General features: G+C 36.0%; 1 protein-coding gene across 1 annotated transcript in view; it reads left to right on the forward strand.

The window, feature by feature from the left end:
- The window catches only part of TWSG1 (twisted gastrulation BMP signaling modulator 1), a 65,170-nt gene that overhangs the window by 32,905 nt on the left and 13,426 nt on the right, over nt 1-18,839 (forward strand). The gene's annotated exons all lie outside the window — the stretch shown is intronic.

The following is an 18,839-nucleotide window of genomic DNA, read 5'->3' on the forward strand; positions in this document are numbered from 1 at the left end:
GAGTCTGTTTGAGATTCTCTCTGTCTCTCTCTCCCTCTGCCCCTCCCACCACTTGTGCTCTTTCTGTTCTCTCTCAGTCTCTCTAAAATAAATCTTTTTTTTAAAAAAGCAAAGTGTGCAAAAGTGTTTTTATGGAATGTTACCACTTGTTGTGTTTTCGAAAGAAAATTTACATGTGTGGACTGCTGATGGGAGAAACACTCATCATCCTCTCTCTAACCAGTTAACCCTTTCTCATCCTCTAAAACCACAGTTCGAGTGTCGCCTTGTCTCCCAGACGTCTCTTTTGACTGAGACAGGGTCCTCTGCGCTGTCCAGATAGTCTGCTTTTGTTAGATCATGTGCTGCATGCTCCTGTAATTGTTTTTAGCATGTTTCTTCCAACAGTCTATAAACTCCTTAAGGACTGGATGGTATCATTTTGATCTTTTAAAATTAACCACTATGTTTATCAGAGTGGGATATATGTACATACTTGAAGTACATGCACATTGTACTAAAACAGCCCCATGGCATGCTTGTACCCAACCCTTTGGTCTTGTGTCAGAGACAACAACTTCCAGCTCTTTGGTATTGTCTTACTTCTTACTTCATAATTTTAAATAATATCCTTATACTGTTCTCTCGATTCTTTGATTTTAGAAACTATTCATTGACTTCTTATTATAACAGATGATGACTTAGCTTTCTTATCTCTTATCTTCCTAATATAGTTATCACTACTTCTAGTTAAATCAGTAATTACTTTAGCAATCCATTGAATAAATTAGTGTTACATATTAGTTTGATGCATGATAGTATAAACACTAGTTTATTAAATGAATAACACCATTACATCTTTTTATATTGGAGTGTACTTCCTGAAAGATTTCTTACTTTTCTAGACTTTGTGTTAGTGTTTAAAATTTTGGCTTTCATTTTTAATTTCCAAGAGCCCTTCTTTGCTTGTCCTTTTTGGGGAGCATACTGTTCTTGTTTTATAGATAAGATATTTTCCTTATCATCCTGGGACTGTTAATTATAGAGTTCAGTTGTGGTTGCAGTTTTTCCTTCTGCTCTTTGCACTGTTGCTGTTTCCTCAATTGCCTGCTGATCCTTGGACATCTATTGATATATAAAAGTTAGACATTCTGATGCTAATTGGGAGCCCTGTGTTCATAGACAGCGCATGGAATCTAGTTTGCATCGCGGTTAGATGGTTGCAGTCTTTTTCACTGAAGAACCCTCTGTCTCAGTATCTATAGATTTTTCCCTTTGGGATCATACAGCTTTTCAGGGAAGAATCTTTAAATGTCTAGCCTGAGGGGTGAGATGTCCGACTGCAAATGTTCTGGGGTCCTGAGAGGTGATGTTACTATTCAGAAAGCGTACTGTCATATACTTTTCCTTATTTTTTCCACCCTCTACAGTTGTTGGTAGTCCCCGTCCAGGATCTCTTTGGCTTAATTTCTCTAGGGAATAACCCTCTCCTCTTCTACAATTGTGGGAGAAAAGAGGTAGGGACCGATCGGGAGGTTATAACTATCCTCAAAATAAGCTTGCTTCCGCCTTATCTGTTTGTTTGCAACTCCTGAGCCTTCCGAGAGTTCTGTGGTGTACATACACTTGCCTGTGAGGGTGACTGCTTACTCTGCTACATTTAGCTCATAGGTTCTTCCAAGGTGGAGTAAGTGTTTCCGTTTCTTGTTTTTCCTTATTGTTTTGCAGTGAATTCCGAGAGAACTGGGACAGAGGTGTCTTTTCTCTGTCATCTTGTACTCACCTTGGTATCTGTAATAGCTAGTATCATGTCTGGCACATAGAAGGTGCTCCGGTGTTTTATGACTGTCAAATAAATGACTTCTTACTGCATTATTCTCCCAAGATGGACAGTTTATGCCCTTGATGGTCATAGTTTTTAAAATTTTGTTAGTGAAAAAAAAAGAAGTTTTGAATTATTTTAGAGCATTAAATGTAAGTTTATTTAATATGTACAATGAAAGTGAAAAAGAGAAAACAAGTCCTTCAATCCCTAAATACATAGATAAGCATTTAACATGGATGCCAAATACACAAATACGCTTTTAACATTGCCTAAAATAATGTGGTGAATGTGTGTGTGTGTGTGTGTGTGTGTGTTACTCATCACACAACGAAAATAGTGCCATTCAGCTTTTGTGGGTTTTTTTTAAGATTTATTTTTTTAAGTGATCACACCCAGCATGGGGCTTGAAGTCACAACCTGGAGATCAAGAATCACATGCTCCGCAAACTGAGCCAGCCAGGTGCCCCCATTCAGCCTCTTCTTCTAGGAAAATAGTTCTATATTTCTGCTGAGAAAGAACCACTTATACATGGTCATATCTCTGCGGTTCTAGAAGCAACTGGTATGCTTCTGGGCTAGTTTCCATTAAAAAATATATATATATATTATTTACCTGTAAAGGATTTAACCACTAGTTTTAAACTTTGAGTTCATAATGTAACTTTACCTCTCATTTAAAATTCAATTAATCTTTCTGCTCTCTAGGATAAAATTTCCGTCTTCCAGTTATTTTTGTAGAAACAGTATTCTTTTTCTCGTAAGCAGTTCTCTTCCACACTAGGTTCTTGTCATGTCCTCTGCAAATCTGTGGCTGCTCCTGCCTTCTAAGTTGAAACACTCCCCATGACTTTTCACGAATTTTTCATGGGTGGGGCACAGGTCTCTGAGAGGACCTAAATTAAGAGTGCAGCCTTCCCTTCCCGTCTCATTCTGTGGACTTTTAGCATGTACTTTGTCTAGCAGCTCTCCTTCTGCAGCCTTGCATAAGAGAATTCGTTTCTCTTTTCTGATTTTCTCTTAAAGTAAGAGTAACCACCATAGCTCATTTTTATACTTGCTGTTCAACATATTCCTCAAATTCTGTAGTTTTGGATCCTAGATCCCTACCTACAGCTTTTTTGGTTTTGTTTTAGTGTTTGTTTTTGCTTTTCCAAGTGTACACAAAGATAGTACAATGAACTGCTGTGTACCTACTCCCCAGCTTCAGCAGCCATACTTGTTTCATCCATTCATTCATCTGTCTGTGTATCTCCACGCTCCCCCCCTCCGCCTCCTTCTTTTGTTGGAGTATTTATAATTTCGGTACATCCCCAAAGTCCCTTAGTTATACATCTCAAAAAAAAAAAAAAAAGTCAATTTTCTTCCACAATACAATGTCACCACCACACCTGAAATACTTAGCAATGCTTTCTTAACATTGGGGCACTGGGTGGCCCAGTCGGTTAAGCGTCTGCCTTCAGCTCAGGTCATGATCCTGGGGTCCTGGGATCAAGCCCCATGTCGATAGAGCTGCAAGCAGGGAGCCTGCTTCTCCCTCTCCTCCCCGCTCGTGTGCACTCTCTCTCTCTCAAATAAATAAATAAAATCTTAAAAAAAAAAGTCCTTAACATTTAATACCCAGTCCATAGTCAGATTGCCCCAATCAACTAGATGTTATTTATAGTTGTTTTAGGCAAATCAAGGTCCCGCAGTCCACTTACTGTATTTAGACTGTTAGGTTTCTTATGTTTCTTTTATTCTAAAACAATTCTTCCTGCCCTCACCACCTTTTAAAATTCCATGGACTTGTTGAAGAAACTAGTAATTATGATGGAAAATATATCACTTTCTGGATTTGGCTGATTGCTTCCCATATTTAACTTGTTTTTTTGTCCTGTTTTCTATAGATTGCAAATTAGATCTAAACACTAATTAGATTCAGATTCAGTTTTGGGGAGGTGGGGTACAGTGGTAAATTATACACTATAACATCTGGTTGTCCTCCTTTTAGTGGTGTTAAAATTGATTGGTGGGCTCAAGTGGTGAAAGTCTGATCCTTTTGTGGTAAGTTCTCCATCAGTCTTTCACCTGGTAGTTTCACCCTTCACTGATGACCTTTGCCATTATCAATTTCATTAAATAATGATCTATTATTGTCTTTCCTTCTGCATTTATTAGCTGGAATTATTCTATATAGAAGAAGTTTCTTACATCTATTAGGGCCCTTTGGTTACCCTGAAATAAAGGATATATAAACAAAAAGTGAGATAAATACTTAATTCTCTTTGTTCATTTTCAGAGTAATGACTTCATGCCCTAGCAAATTCCAGTAGTGTTCAATACATTTTTGCTTCGCTTTTTGGTAGGTTGGGTGTGGGTGTGGGTAGGTGGTATTTTAAGTATCATTATAAACTCATGGTTTTTTACATATGTTTAGTGTTTTAATCAGTTGCTGTCATTATTCTTTTTGCTCAAAATTATCTCATCTTTGGTTAGTAGAAACCTCTTCAACTTGGTGCTTGAGTCCTTTTGACATGGCTTCTGTTCTCTTTGCTAGTTTTAGAGGCTGTCCAAGGCTCATCTTATATATCTTACATATGTAGTTAGCCATTTCCCCGAGGGGACTTTGGTTCCCAATAGAAGAAAATGGTGAGTAGAGACCACAGTCTTGCCATTAGGCCTACTTGTTGCTACTACTAGCTTCTTCTAACCTTTTTTAGTGGGCAGAGCTAATAAATAGCTGTAAGGGAAAAAACCTTTTGAGTTTGTAGTAATATTGCCAATTCAAATTTAAGATGACAAGGTCTTTACTCCTTTTGATTTTACATCTGTAACTCTTGTGCTGAGATTTTTGGTTTCTAACAATATTAATGTAATTATTTATATGCTTTATTTATAATACATCAATGAGACTATGAAGTGGCAGTTAGGATTGTCCTTTGTCCTTGAATATGTATTGAAGATGTAAAGCCCAGATAACGGTCTTCTGAAATCAGTTGGAGTATTTTCTGCAAGTGGTTATGTGACAAACGTGATACAAAGTTAGGTTAATTTATGTTAGTCTTCAGTTTTTAGGGATTGTTTATTACCTTTCTGATTTATTTTTGTGTTTTGATTATGTAAAATATTTACATAATTAGAAAGACAAATGTATGTAACAGTGGTAAAGCAGCTCATATCCATCTCTGTCACTTCCACTCTTTTCCTTCCCTCAAATATAGATAAGATGACCACATCACTTATTGTCCAAGCTAATACATTTTTGCTAGTTAAACCAGGACAGTAGGATAAACCGGAACCTGAATTGACCTGAACTGGCTCAAGGAAACTGGGATGAATAGTTTCATCCTACCTATAGCCATTGTTTAAAACTTTCGTAGGCATTTATATTTGTTTAAAAAAATTCATTTGTTACATAAAACATTATGCTTCATGCTTTTTCTTTCTTGTTTTTGTATTTTCATTTAATTGAATGTCCTGGAACTTCTTCAATATTAATTTTTTTTTGGTACCTACACAGAACCCCATTGTTGGCTAAAACACGTTATGTATTCATTTGTTGATAGGTGGACATTTGGGTTATTTCCAATCTTTTACCATTACAAATAACAGTATAATGAATAATCTTGGGTAGTCAAGTCTATGTAATATTGCTAGATATTATCTAGTTCTCTTCCAAAAGAGTCAGAATGTTTGCATTCTCACCAAGGCACCGTTCCCCCACAACACTTCCAAAAAATTATGTTGCCAAACTTGTTGCTATTGTTTACCAAAGTTTTGGATTTTTGTTAATTTGATAGGGAAGTGGTATAGTTTTAAATTTTCATTTCTCTTATTACCAGTGAGGTTGAGCATCTGTTCATATGTTTAAGAACTATTTATATTTACTTTTTTGTGAATTGTTCATATCTTTGCCCATTTTTCTACTGGATTATTGGTATTTTATTTATTATTTAGAAGTTTAAAAATATGTTAGGTATATAAAACATTTATGCTATAATTTTGTTTCCCAGTTGCTCATTTGTATTTTAACCTTTTTTGTTTTTGTTTTTAAGATTTTATTTATTTGAGAAGGGTAGAGAAAGGGAGCACGAGCAGGGGGAGGGAGAAGCAGACCCCCCATTGAGCAGGGCGCCCAATGCAGGCCTTGATCCCAGGCCCTTGACCTGAGCCAAAGGAAGATGCTCAATGGACTGAGCCACCCAGGCGGCCCTTCTTTGCTATTTTTTATCCTGAAAATTTTTTTATTTTATGTGGTCAACTTTATCAGTGTTTTCTTTCATTGTGTCTAGATTTTGAGTCATAGTCAGGTTTCCCCCTACTCTCAGATAGTACTTGTATGGTTTTATTTGTTTATTTATCTACATGTAACTCTCTAATATATTTGGAATTCATCCTGATTTATGTATGAACTTTGGATCCAATTTTTTTCTTTTTCACACAATTCCAGTATTCATTTAAATATTACTTATAAAGTCATAAAGCTATTTATTTAAAAGTCTGTCTTTCACTGATTTGAGATGCCACCATTATCATATGTACTTTGCTTTATTTCTGGATTTTCTATTCTATACCATTGGTCTCCATGTCCGTTCATGCATCAAAACCACACTGTTTTATTTATAGAAGCCCTATAAATGTTTTAATATCTAGAAAGGCTAGGCATCCATCCATTGCTCTTCTGGCCATGGTATATTAATTTCAAGCTAACATACATACTACAGTTAATAAGAGGATTCTTTTCTTCCCTTTAGGTTTGCATGTGCTCTTTGTAAAAGACTTTCCAACCAGGCTTAGCTCTTGAAAACTGATTCTCCAAAGAGTTATTAATATATTAGACTGCCCTTTTTCCCCCTGAGATTTTCTGCCCTGAAGTGCAGAAACAGACCATGATAATATAAGTTTCTGTGTAAGTGAAATGCTCTATTGTGTATTTTGCTTATTAGCCTGTGCTTTTAGAATAATGTGCAATGAAAACAAGTGGGCCTAACAACTGAAAAGGAGCCACTGGCCAGAATAGCAACTTGGTCCACATAAACAAAATCTAACCTGAACTAAGGTGGCTTCCTGCTTTGATTTCTTTTCTTATTTACTTGTCTGCTTTATAGTTTCTGACCCTTAATTCCTGTTTTATGGCCATTGTTCTGACTTTACCCACTTAAATTAGTTTTGCTTGTTGAATAATTTCACATAAATGGAATCATACAGTATCACATAGTGGTTTAAAATGCATTTTAGAAAATTATGAAATGATTTATAATATAATAGACTCTACGATTAACCGTAAAAATAAAATTGTCAGTTTTTTAATAAGCAAAAATGGGTTTATTTAGGAATAGCAGAGAATTGCAATTTGGGATGTGAAAGCTACAGCAAAACCATAGGCAAGTCCAGAAAACAAAGGAGAGGAACACTCTTTTATAGAGGACAGGGAGGAGTTAGGAGTACTGTTGTAAACAAAAAGTCCACTGGAGTAAACTAGGAGTTGGAAGTGTAGTGGCTTCTCTTTTTGGCTGAACTGGGACAGTCTCTCATTGTCTAGGTTGTTGCCTGGGGAGAAGAAAATCTTTCTCTCTCCTGCTGGCGTAGCGAAGTATAGGCTTCTTCTTCCTATTGGGAATTCAGTGGTGCACTGTTTGGATAATGTTGATTTGGAGAGCCTAGATTTTTTCTGATACTGAGGTCACTTCCAGTATTTAATGAAAGTATTATAGATTCTAGAACTAGGCTATGAAGCCTGCTGAAAAACTGCTTAGCAACAATAACTTGTTGAACCATTTTGTCACACCATTTCTGCGACCCCAGATCTTACCCAGGTGAGAGAAAAGCCTGTGAAAATTGGAAAAGAAGGTGAGGGTGTCAGGTGAGAGGCAGTGCCTGCAAAACCCAGGAAAACAAGATGAGACAGCTATGCACTTGATACTTGAAACACAAACTTGAGCCTTAAGGTACAGGCTTTGCCATTCTGTTGATCACATGTTTCTTCTGTATTCCTGCTTCTTTATCTGCCTTAGGAATTCCTTGAACTCTGACTTTCAACTCATGGCTATTGTCCTAGGCCAACTTGACTGGGGCTTGGCCTCTTCCTTTTAGGACATCCAGAGCTTTTGTTATGATTCTACCTTTTGTAGCTCAGATCAAATCTAGGTGTATCCTTTGGTATCCTAGGTGTATCCACACAGAATGGATTTCTGTCTTGCTTCACACCAACACTTGTTACTTTATAATATTAAAGAACAAATATGTGCTAAGAGTTCAAACAAATACTAGTGTGGTAAATGTTTGTTTTCTTAGTTATTTTTAGACACAATCGAATTACATTCCTAGTTAAGGAAAACATGAATAAAATTAGAGTACAGCAGAAAGCACCTTGGCTGAAAATAAATAACTTTGGGACCCTACCCAAACATAACATAATTGTTTTTGTTTTAATTTTTATTTATTTACGTTTATTGAAGTGTAGTTGATAGAGTATTACATTAGTTTCAGGTAGGCAGTATAGTGATTTGACAACTCTGTACATTATGCTGCACTCACCACAAGTGTAGCTACCACCTATCACTATAAAATGCTATTTCAGTACCATTGACTATATTCCTTATGCTGTGCCTTTCATCCTATTGACTTATTCACTGTGTAACTGGAAGCCTGTACCTCCCATTCCCCTTCACTCATTTTGCCCATACCCCTACCACCTCCCCTCTGGTAACCATCAGTTTGTTCTCTGTATTTATGAGTCTCTTGTTGCTTTTTTGTTTCTGTGTTTGTTTTTTAGATTCCACATATAAGTGAAATCTTATGGTGTTTGTTTTTCTCTGACTTCTTTTACCTAGCATAATAACCTGTAGGTCCATTGCTGTTGTTACAAATTCTTTTTTATGACTGAGTAATATTCCATGGATATATATATGTACATGACTACTCTGCTTCATCCATTCATCTATCAATAGACACTTGGGTTTCTTGTATATTTTGACTATTGTAAATAATGCTGCAATAAACATGGGGTGCATATATCTTTTTTAATTAGTGTTTTGTTTTCTTTGGTCCAGTAAATAGAATTATTGGATCATATGGTATTTCTATTTATTATTTTTTTAGTAACCTCCGTACTGTTTCCCACAGTGGCTGCATCAGTTTACATTCCCAGCAACAGTGCATGAGAGTTCCCTTTTCTTTACATCCTTTCCAACACTTGTTATTTGTCTTTTTGATACTAGCCATTCTGACTCGTATGAAGTGATATCTCGTTGTGGTTTTGATTTGCAGCTCCCTGATGATTGGTGATGTTGAGCATCTTTTCATGTGTCTATTGGCCATCTGGATGTCTTCTTTGGAAAAATGTCTTCAAGTCCTTTGCCCATTTTTAATTGGATTATTATTATACATATATATATATATTGGTGTTGAGTTGTATAAGTTCTTTATATAGTTTAGATATTAATCCCTTATCAGACATCTTATTTGCAAATATCTTCTCCCATTCGCTAGGTTGCCTTTTTCTTTTGTTGGTGGTTTCCTTTGTTGTGCAAAATCTTTTTATTTTGGTGTAGTCCTACCAGTTTGTTTTTGCTTTTGTTTCCCTTGCCTCAGGAGACTATCTAGAAAAATGTTGCTAAGGGCAATGTCCAAGAGGTTATTTCCTGTTTTTTCTTCTAGGAGCTTTCTGGTTTCAGGTCTCACATTTAGGTCTTTCATCCATTTTGAGTTTATTTTGTGTATGATGTGAGAAAACAATCCAGTTTTATTCTTTTGCATGAGGCTGCCCAGTTTTCCCAGCACTATTTATTGAATAAACTATCTTTTTTTCCATTTATATTCTTTTGGGTGAGGAGGGAGGGAAAGAGGCGGGGAGGGACAGAGGCAGAGAGATAATTTTAAGCAGGCTGCACGCCCAGTGCAGAGCCCCATGCAGGGCTTGATCTCACAACCCTGAGTTCATGACCTGAGCCTAAATCAAGAGTCGGACGCTTAAACCGACTGAGCCACCCAGGCGCCCCTCCATTTATATTCTTGCCTTCTGTGTTTGTAGATTAGTTGACCATATAGGTGTGGGTTTATTTCTGGGCTCTCTATTCTGTTCTGTTGATCTATGTGTCTGTTTTTGTGCCAGTATCATATTGTTTTGATTACTACAGCTTTGTGTAGTATGTCTTGAAATCTGGGATTGTGATACTTTCAGCTTTGTTCTTCTTTCTCAAGATTGTTTTGGCCTTTTGTGGTTCCATACAAATTTTAAGATTATTTGTTCTAGTTTTGTGAAAAATACTATTAGTATTTTGATAGTGACTGTGCTGAATCTGTTTTTGCTTTGGGTAATATGGACATTTTAACAATATTAATTCTTCCAGTCCATGGTTTGTCTTTCCATTTGTTTTTGTCATCTTCAATTACTTTCATCAGTGTTGTATAGTTTTCAGAGTACAGGTCTTTAACCTCCTTGGTTAAGTTAATTCCTTGGTATTTTATTCTTTTTGGTTCAATTGTAAATGGAATTGTTTTCTTAATTTCTCCTTCTGCTATGTCATTATTAGTGTATAGAAATACAACAGATTTTTATGTATTAATTTTGTATCCCATAATAAATATTTATTTTTAAATCCTTATTGACAAATATGATTTTCCATTTTTTCCTTTTAAAATACTGCTAGTATTTAAGAAAACTACACATATTATTTAAATTATGGTCTCCACCAAATCCAATTTTTGTAAGTGTTGTATTGATTTAATACATATACCAGAAATGATATGTCAAGAGACATAAGCTTTTTTAACTTGGTTTTATTTTGCTTAAGATGTTTGATTAGCTCAGATGTTTATAATTGTTACCCAACAAGTACTTAAGGACACCCAAGACTAGAGAGAGTTCACTTTAAAGCTGATTTATTGATTTAAAAGTGGTAAGTAACAAAACTGAATTTAATTTATCCACTAGGACAAATAGCCCAGGAGCTAATCCCAAAATGACCCAGGACACAGGGTTTTCTATTAGTTATAATAGCTTTAGAGTGAATTTTCTTCAAGGATTATCATTAAATATCCTTTTCTTTACTTTCAGCCCACCATAATCTGTTACATATATCAAATATGAGTCATAGCATAATATTCAGGAACAGTTTCTTTTCTTTTCTTTTTTTTAAGATTTTATTCATTTGAGAGAGAGAGAGCACAAGCAGGGGGACAGGGAGAGGGAGAAGCAGACTCCCCACTGAGCTGGGTGCCCGAAGTGGGGCTCGATTCCAGGACCTGGGATCATGACCTGACTGAAGCCAGACACTTAGCCATCTGAGCCACCCAAGGCGTCCCATTCAGGAACAATTTCAGTTATCAAAACAATTTGCAATTCCCAAAACTCTTCTTTTCCCCCTCCCAAAATAAGCTATGTCAGGCAATTGTTTTTTAATTAAGGTGATTTTTTTTTTTTTTTTTGCCAAAATGGAATAGTAATCACTTAACTCAGGTGTTTCTTTGAGAAGTTGAATAGCTATGCCTTTATTCCAAAATAAGCTTTAAAAAAAAAAAAGATTCTCTTTTGTGATACCCATTGGACATTATTCTTAGAAATGATAATTGACCCCACATTTCTAAAGTAAATTGCTTATTTTTTTTTAAAGATTTTATTTATTTAGTTTTGACAGAGAGGCAGCGAGAGAGAGAACACAAGCAGGGGGAGAGAGAGAAGCAGGCTTCCCAATGAACAGGGAACCCCATGTGGGGCTTGATCCCGGAACACTGGGATCATGACCTAAGCCAAAGGCAGATGCTTAACGACTGAGCCACACAGGTGCCCCTAAATTGCTTATTATTTACGAACCCCTTAAGTTGTCATAAAACAGTTTGGGGGACACCTCGGTGGCTCAGGTTGTGATCCCAGGGTCCTAGGATTGAGCCCCGCATCAGGCTCCCTGCTCAGTGGGGAGTGTTCTTCTCCCTCTCCCTCTGCAGCTTCCCCTGCTTGTGCGAACTCTCTCTCTTTCTCCCTTCCTGTCAAATAAATAAAATCTTTTTTAAAAAACAGTTTTGAGAATTGCATTATGAAGTTATTTTGCTTTTATATTTGTATGTGAGCCCTAGCCAAAGCAAGGGGCCTGCTTTGATTGAAAGGTTTTTTTTAAAATCACTCATTGCATAGTTCACCTTGTTTATGCAAGAAGGAACTTTGAGTTTGCTTGTAGTATATGTCCTGTATATCTTCTGCCTTTTAAAAAGACATTTTAAAAGGGGATCCTGCCCCAGTACTATGAGCACACTTTGGACTCAGATCTTGGTTTCTAATATCATTCTCCAATAAGACAAGTCAGGGTCCTTGGAATAACAGCTGGTTCTAACACTGAGGCAGGAAATACAGAAGATAAGCCTTGAACATGTGAAAGTGCCAAAAGGTAAGGAAGTGCTAAAAAAAAAAATTACCCATATTGGTGTGTGTGTGTCAGCTTTACACAGAAGCCAACTGAAAGAGCTCCTGGTGGCTAAAGCTGGAAAAAATAAGCAACAAAATAAAGTAGTAATGGATTATAACCAAGAGTATAAAATAAATATTCATGGATCTATACTGATATAAAAATTGATTAAATAAGTTAACTAGTGGAAGCGAGGAGACAGATCTCTAAGGCGAATTCAAAATAACATGTATATGCTCTCCCCTCAAAGAGGGTGAGCATAACTGCACCCTTCATAGGTAGGGCTACAGATAGCGACTTCCCTCCAAATGGTACAGTATGGAAAGGTGGGGAAAGAGTAACTTTGCAGTGGAGAAATCTGACATACATGATTTCAGCCAGGTGATCAAGGTCAATATAAGCAGTCATAAATCTTGTTGGTAGTGTGTACCTTTGATCCAATTTGATGAAAATAGCACTTTATCTCTGTGGTCTTCCTCCCAATAACCTATAACCTGAATCTTATTGTGAGAAAAACATCAGACAAATTCTAAAAACAGTGCATCCTACAAAATACCTGATTAGTACTACTCAAAACTTTGACAGTTTCAAAAACTAGGAAAATTGAAAAACTGCCACAGCTATGAGGAGCCTAAACAGACATAATGGCTAAATCGGTGTAGCATCGTAAATGGGATCTTGGAACAGGAAAGCATATTAGGTAAATACTATAGAAATCTGAGTTAAGTGTGGATATTATTTAATAATAATGTATCAGTATTGGTTCCTTAATTATAACAAATGTACCATACTATATAAGATGTTAATAATAGGGGGAAACTAGGTGTGGTAGTATTATACACTGTACTATCTTTTCAATTTTTCTGTACAACTGTTGTGAAAAAAAAATTCTGTTAAAAAATAGGCTGTAGAGAGGAGCACCTGGGTGGCTAAGTTGGTTAAGCATCCAACTCTTGATTTCAGCTCAGGTCATGATCTCAGGGTCTTGGGATCGAGCCCCACTTTGGGCTCTGCACTTACTGGGGAGTCTGCTTGAAATTCTCTCTCACTCCCTCTCCCTCTGCTCCTCCCCCAACTCACATTCTCTCTCTCTCAAATAATAAATAAATAAATAAATAAATAAATAAATAAATAAATACATCTTTAAAAAAAAAATAGGTTCTAGAGACAACTGGGTGTCCGTTGGTTTAGCATCTGCCTTCGGCTCAGGTCATGATCTCAGGGTCCTGGGATCGAGCCCTGTGTCAGGCTCCCTGTCCAGCAGGGACCAGGGAGCCTGCTTCTCCCTCTCTCTCTGACTCTCCCCCTGCTGGTGCTCTCTAGCATGCTCTCTCTCCCTCTGTCTCCTTCAAATAAATAAAATCTTTTTAAAAAAATAGGTAATAGAGGGAAAAAAGCTTACAGAGGAAAATAGCATGGACTATATGATCCTATATAAAAGAAATTTTATCCATTTATCTAATTGTCAAAATAAAGAGACTATTTAAAAGAAGAAACCTTAGGATTTTTGTTGGAAGTACAGTAAATTTACAGATACATTTTTGGAGTATTGATATAGTTTTAATATTGAATCCTGCTACCCATAAGCATGGTATTGGTCTCTATTTAATGTCTGTATGTCTTTAATGTCTTTCAGTAAAGATTTACCATTGTCAAAACAAAAAAATTAAGTTTAAAATGTTTATCAATGCATTAAACAAAGAATAGTAGTTTTGTTGGTATTGTAAAATTTGGGGAGATCAGATGAGATTATGCTATTGACTGAATTAATTATAGACATTTGTAACTTGGTGCTTTTTTTGTTCAAGATGTCACGATTCTTAGGCCATGCATTCCATATATACTAGATGACATCCTAAAGAATTTTGTCTAGTGAAACACTTTTTAATTCTTTAAAATGTCAGTGTAGCACTGTCTAAATTGGGTTGATCTAGTCAGTCAAGAAATACTTTCTAAAAAAATAATAGCTAGTGCTTATATAACATCTTTTATATGTCAGGTAGTTTCCATATATTAATTTATTTAGTCCTTAAAACAAACCTAAGGAGTATGAGGGTGTTATTATCCCTCATCTGTTTTACAGATGAAGGAACAGACCAAAGAGTTTAAATGACCTCCCTAATAAATAGTTATTTAGAACTACTAATTTTTTATGATCTCTATAAAGATAATTAGGCTTGGGCACAAAGCTGTATTCTGTGAACTCTGAATTTTCTCTTGGATTTAGCCAGACCATCCATCTGAGAACTGCATACTTAGACTCCATTGAAAAAGCCCTTCCTAAAGCTGTTTCTGCCCTACTATACTTGGTATTATGCATTGAGTCTGCCTTTTGAGAGGCACTGTATTGCTATGACAACTCATGAGAGGACAGATGGTGGTGGGATTTTTATGTTTATGAAAACAGGGCATGGGTTTTAAAAGATTAAGGAAAGCTGCTCTAGACAATGGCATGTCCCCGTGTCTCAGTTTCAGTCATTATTTGTCTCACCAGTGTCCTTTTTTGCATCACTGTATCTTCTCCATATCATCAGACAAATTGTTTCCTTTTTTTTTTAATCTGTAGTTTGAAAACAATAGGAGTTTGTTTTCAGGAAAAGATAATTATAGTATTAACTGACTAAGTATTGATTCTTTTTAAAACTATACATACCCACAGGGGATTCTGATTTACTCCCTATATTCATGCTGAGGAAACTAAGAGATGAAAACTTCCATCCATTCTCATATCCCTCTCAAAATGAGGTCTATTTGATCACATGCTCTGAATCCCATTGCCCTTTCTAGATAAATGTAGGGCACTGTCTGCCTTACAGATCTAGCTACAGTGGCCACAGTCTCTTTCCATCTGTTCTTCTAATGCAGCTGTTCCCAAACTTTTTTTTTTTTTTTTTTAATCTCAGAACCCCTTTATACTCTGAAAAATTCAATCTTTAGTGATCTCTTGCTCTGGTTGAAATATATAAAGAAAATCCAACCTCACACAACTACGTAATTGGAAAAGAGAACAGTCTTTTAATAGCTTTTCCAGATAATTGTGTATATTCTTCTTTGATTCTACACCAAAACTGGACAAGTGGTAATTTCTTAAAGGTTAATTACAAAGTAGAATCTACAACCAGATTCTAAAATTCTTTATACTCTGTTACATCAAAATCCATTGGTCTGTCTTGAAACTTTGAATACTTTTTACCCATGTATAATTTTGTAACATTATGTATCAGTCATTTGGAAATTATGAGTTCACTTAGTTATGTAGATTTTCCAAATATTGACACATTCATTATATATGTATATAATTATAATTATGTAATTATATATATATATATAAATATATAAAATCCACATTAGTTAATTTTACCACCAATCTCATTAGAAAAGTATGTAAGTTTTGTGAAACAATTGAGTCATGGTAAAAGACGGAAGTTTTCTAAAATTCTAATTTTTGCTTGAAAACGTGTGTTTTATTATCAACAACAAATACTGTGAGTTACATCCTTGAAGCAGCATGTTCACTTCATGCATTTTCAATGAAATATCTCCTAGATACATAATTCTTCATAATCATAGTTTGTCTGGTAGTCATTTTTTTCTTAAGTAAGAAGAGTATTCTAAGGAAAAAGTGGATAGTTCAGCTTGCAACTCAATAAGCAATTTCCTTGACACAGGCATTATACCTAAGTACGCAGCAAGTATTTCTGCGTATTTCCCAGTTCGTCACACAGAATATTAAAAATCTCATATACAATGAATGAAATTTAATGAAATTAATAATTGTTATTGTTTTGTTAAGCATTGCCTTAAGTGAAACTGGCCTTTAAAAAAACAACAACTGTATTTGGTGGTGAAGAATACAGTGACTACTAGTAACACTTTGGTACCACTGCCTTGATTCAAGCTAAGGTGCCAAACGTTCTACCCGTCATTGCTTTTGCACCATCAGTGTGGATGTCAGACCTGTAAAACTAACAAAGTCTTACGAAAATTATTTTGACTCTACGAATCAAAGACTCTACAAAGTTCTTAGACTATACTTTGGGAACTGCTATTCAAATGTATCCTTTTTAAAAAACCTGGAGTATTATATTTATATATTCAGTATTTTAAAGAAAACTCCTAATGAAATAATAATTTTGCACACCTAAGTAGGTTATTTAAGGTGAAAGTATTGTGTTGAATTTTAGGAAAATATAGAAAAGAAGGACCTTCAATATCTGCTACTATTAACACGTATGTATTTTCCTTTAAAATATAATTTAAAAACTAAAATTACAATTATTATTTTAAATTATACAGTAAATTCAAACAGTAATAGAAGGTATATATATATATATGAAACATCTCCCTTCCTTATACCCCCATACCTCTCCCTAAAGTTAAATATTTCTTATATGTACTTATAGTAAACACATATATATTTTTCACACTTTTTATTTTATAAAAATATAATGAACAGAATCCAAGATACCAGGATGCCTGGGTAGCTCAGTCAGTTAAGTGTCTGCCTTCAGCTCAGGTCATGATCCCAGGGTCCTGGGATCAAGTCCCACTTTGGGCTCTTTGCTCATCAGGGAGCCTGCTTCTCCCTCTGTGTCCCTCTCCCCCTGCTTGTGCCCTCTCTCTCTCTCTTTCTGACAAATAAATAAATAAAATATTTTTTTAAAAAAGAATCCAAGATACCTTTAGAATAATTTTATTTTTACTTAGAGCAGAAAGCGTCTTTATTTTTAATTTAAATTCAATTTAGTTAATATATAGTATATTATTAGTTTCAGGGGAGAAAGCACCTTTTAATATTTTTGGTCATTTTTTTTCATTTAGGGAAAACATTTAAGTGAATGATAAGTCTCAAAGAGCTTTTATTTTCTCCTTTTGTCATTACTGGAAAGTTCTAATTTTTCAAAGAGTTAACAAGAATCAGTCTCCAACAAACTTTAGAAATCAGTAACTTGAGTTAACCACCACCAACAAAAGATTGATGTGAACCACTTAATATATCAAAATATAAGTGTTTTAAGTGTGATGGCTAAAGATCCAAATTTGAAAATAGAAAAGTCAGTGTGGTTCATTGTTAGTGATCAAGAGGAAGGGTAGAAAGAAAAGAATGAGAGACGTGGGTAAGGGATAGGTCTTGGAGGACATGGAAAGGAGTTTGGATTGTACCCTAAGTGTAATGGAAACCGACTGGAGAATGTGCAGTGATCATATCTGAATTACATTTTTAAATGATTATTCTGGTTACTGTGTGGAATATGGACTTTAGGATATGAAGAGAACAGATAGGATGGGGGGTCAATGAGGAGCCAGTTGCAGTAGTTAAAGTAACAGATGATAGTAGAGTAGACTAGGATTATTGATATTAGTGGAAATGGTGCAGCTCAGATTCGGGAGATATTTTGGAGGTAAGCTGTCAGAATTTTATTTGAAGTGGATGTAGGATATGAGGAAAGAGGAGAATCAATGCTAGACCCATGAGTTGAGTGACTGAGGTGGGGTGGATTTACAAGTCATATCACTAAGGGGTCTAGCAGCAAAAGACCAGGATATTAGGTGGATCTTCAGTGTGAATATTGAAATTGTCAAGAGTGACAATGGGTCTAGGGGTGGAAATGAGGTATAGTGATCCAGGTATTGAAGTTTTCGGTTAATGAGGAAGAAGTATGCCAGGGTGTACAGAAGATAATAGCCAAAAGGAGGGATAACAGAGGGTAAAATTCAGTAATATGCATTTTCTTTTTTAAGATTTTATTTATTTGACAGAGAGACAGCCAGTGAGAGAGGGAACACAAAGCAGGGGGAGTGGGAGAGGAAGAAGCAGGCTCCCAGTGGGGGAGCCTGATGCGGGGCTTGATCCCAGAACGCTGCCGGGATCACGCCCTGAGCTGAAGGCAGTCGCTTAACGATTGCGCTACCCAGGCGCCCCTCAGTAACATGCATTTTCTGAAGGAGTTCCTGAGGGAGAATGGAAGATAGAGTTTAAAATCTATCAAAATACAGTGTTTGCAGGTCTAGTCAAAATCTGATGGGAACTTGGTCTGGAGTGATAGCAGAGATGAACAGATGTGGTGGCCTTAATGGAAAAATCATTAGGTTAACTTGACCACACTTGGTGACACTTTGGGAGTAGGAATTGAGGGGAAATGGGAACTGAAATAGCTTCTGGGTTTCTGGCTTGTGTGACTGGATAAATTGTGACAGGAGCTGAGATAGGCATGCCTATATAATGTCCAGGTAGGTTGGGGAAGATGACTGGGACAGTTGATTTTGAGGGGCCTGTAAGGTTTTCAAGTGGAGATGCCCTGTAGGAAGTTGGATACAGGAGTTTCTGGGGGGAAAAAAGATGAGGGAGGGAGTCAGGGAGAGGGCAAGAGTCAGAACACAAGCGAGAGTGAAAGAGAATATGATTAATCACATTTTCAGACACTTAAAGTAAATGTGACTTCTGGTTTCACACAGTGGTCTATTGTTCACACATGTTCTCCCTTGTACATATTAGACTCCATTGAAAATGAAATAAAGGAATACAACTAGAGGTAAACTTTAACAACACAGAGAAAGGAAGAAATTATAATTGGAGAAATATCCATAAGGAAAGATGGAGAATCATGCTGTTTAGTAAACAGATTGGGAGAAACACCAAAATAATTTGCAAAAAA

The sequence above is a fragment of the Ursus arctos genome, unplaced genomic scaffold, assembly GCF_023065955.2.
Source record: "Ursus arctos isolate Adak ecotype North America unplaced genomic scaffold, UrsArc2.0 scaffold_17, whole genome shotgun sequence".
NCBI lineage: Eukaryota > Metazoa > Chordata > Mammalia > Carnivora > Ursidae > Ursus > Ursus arctos.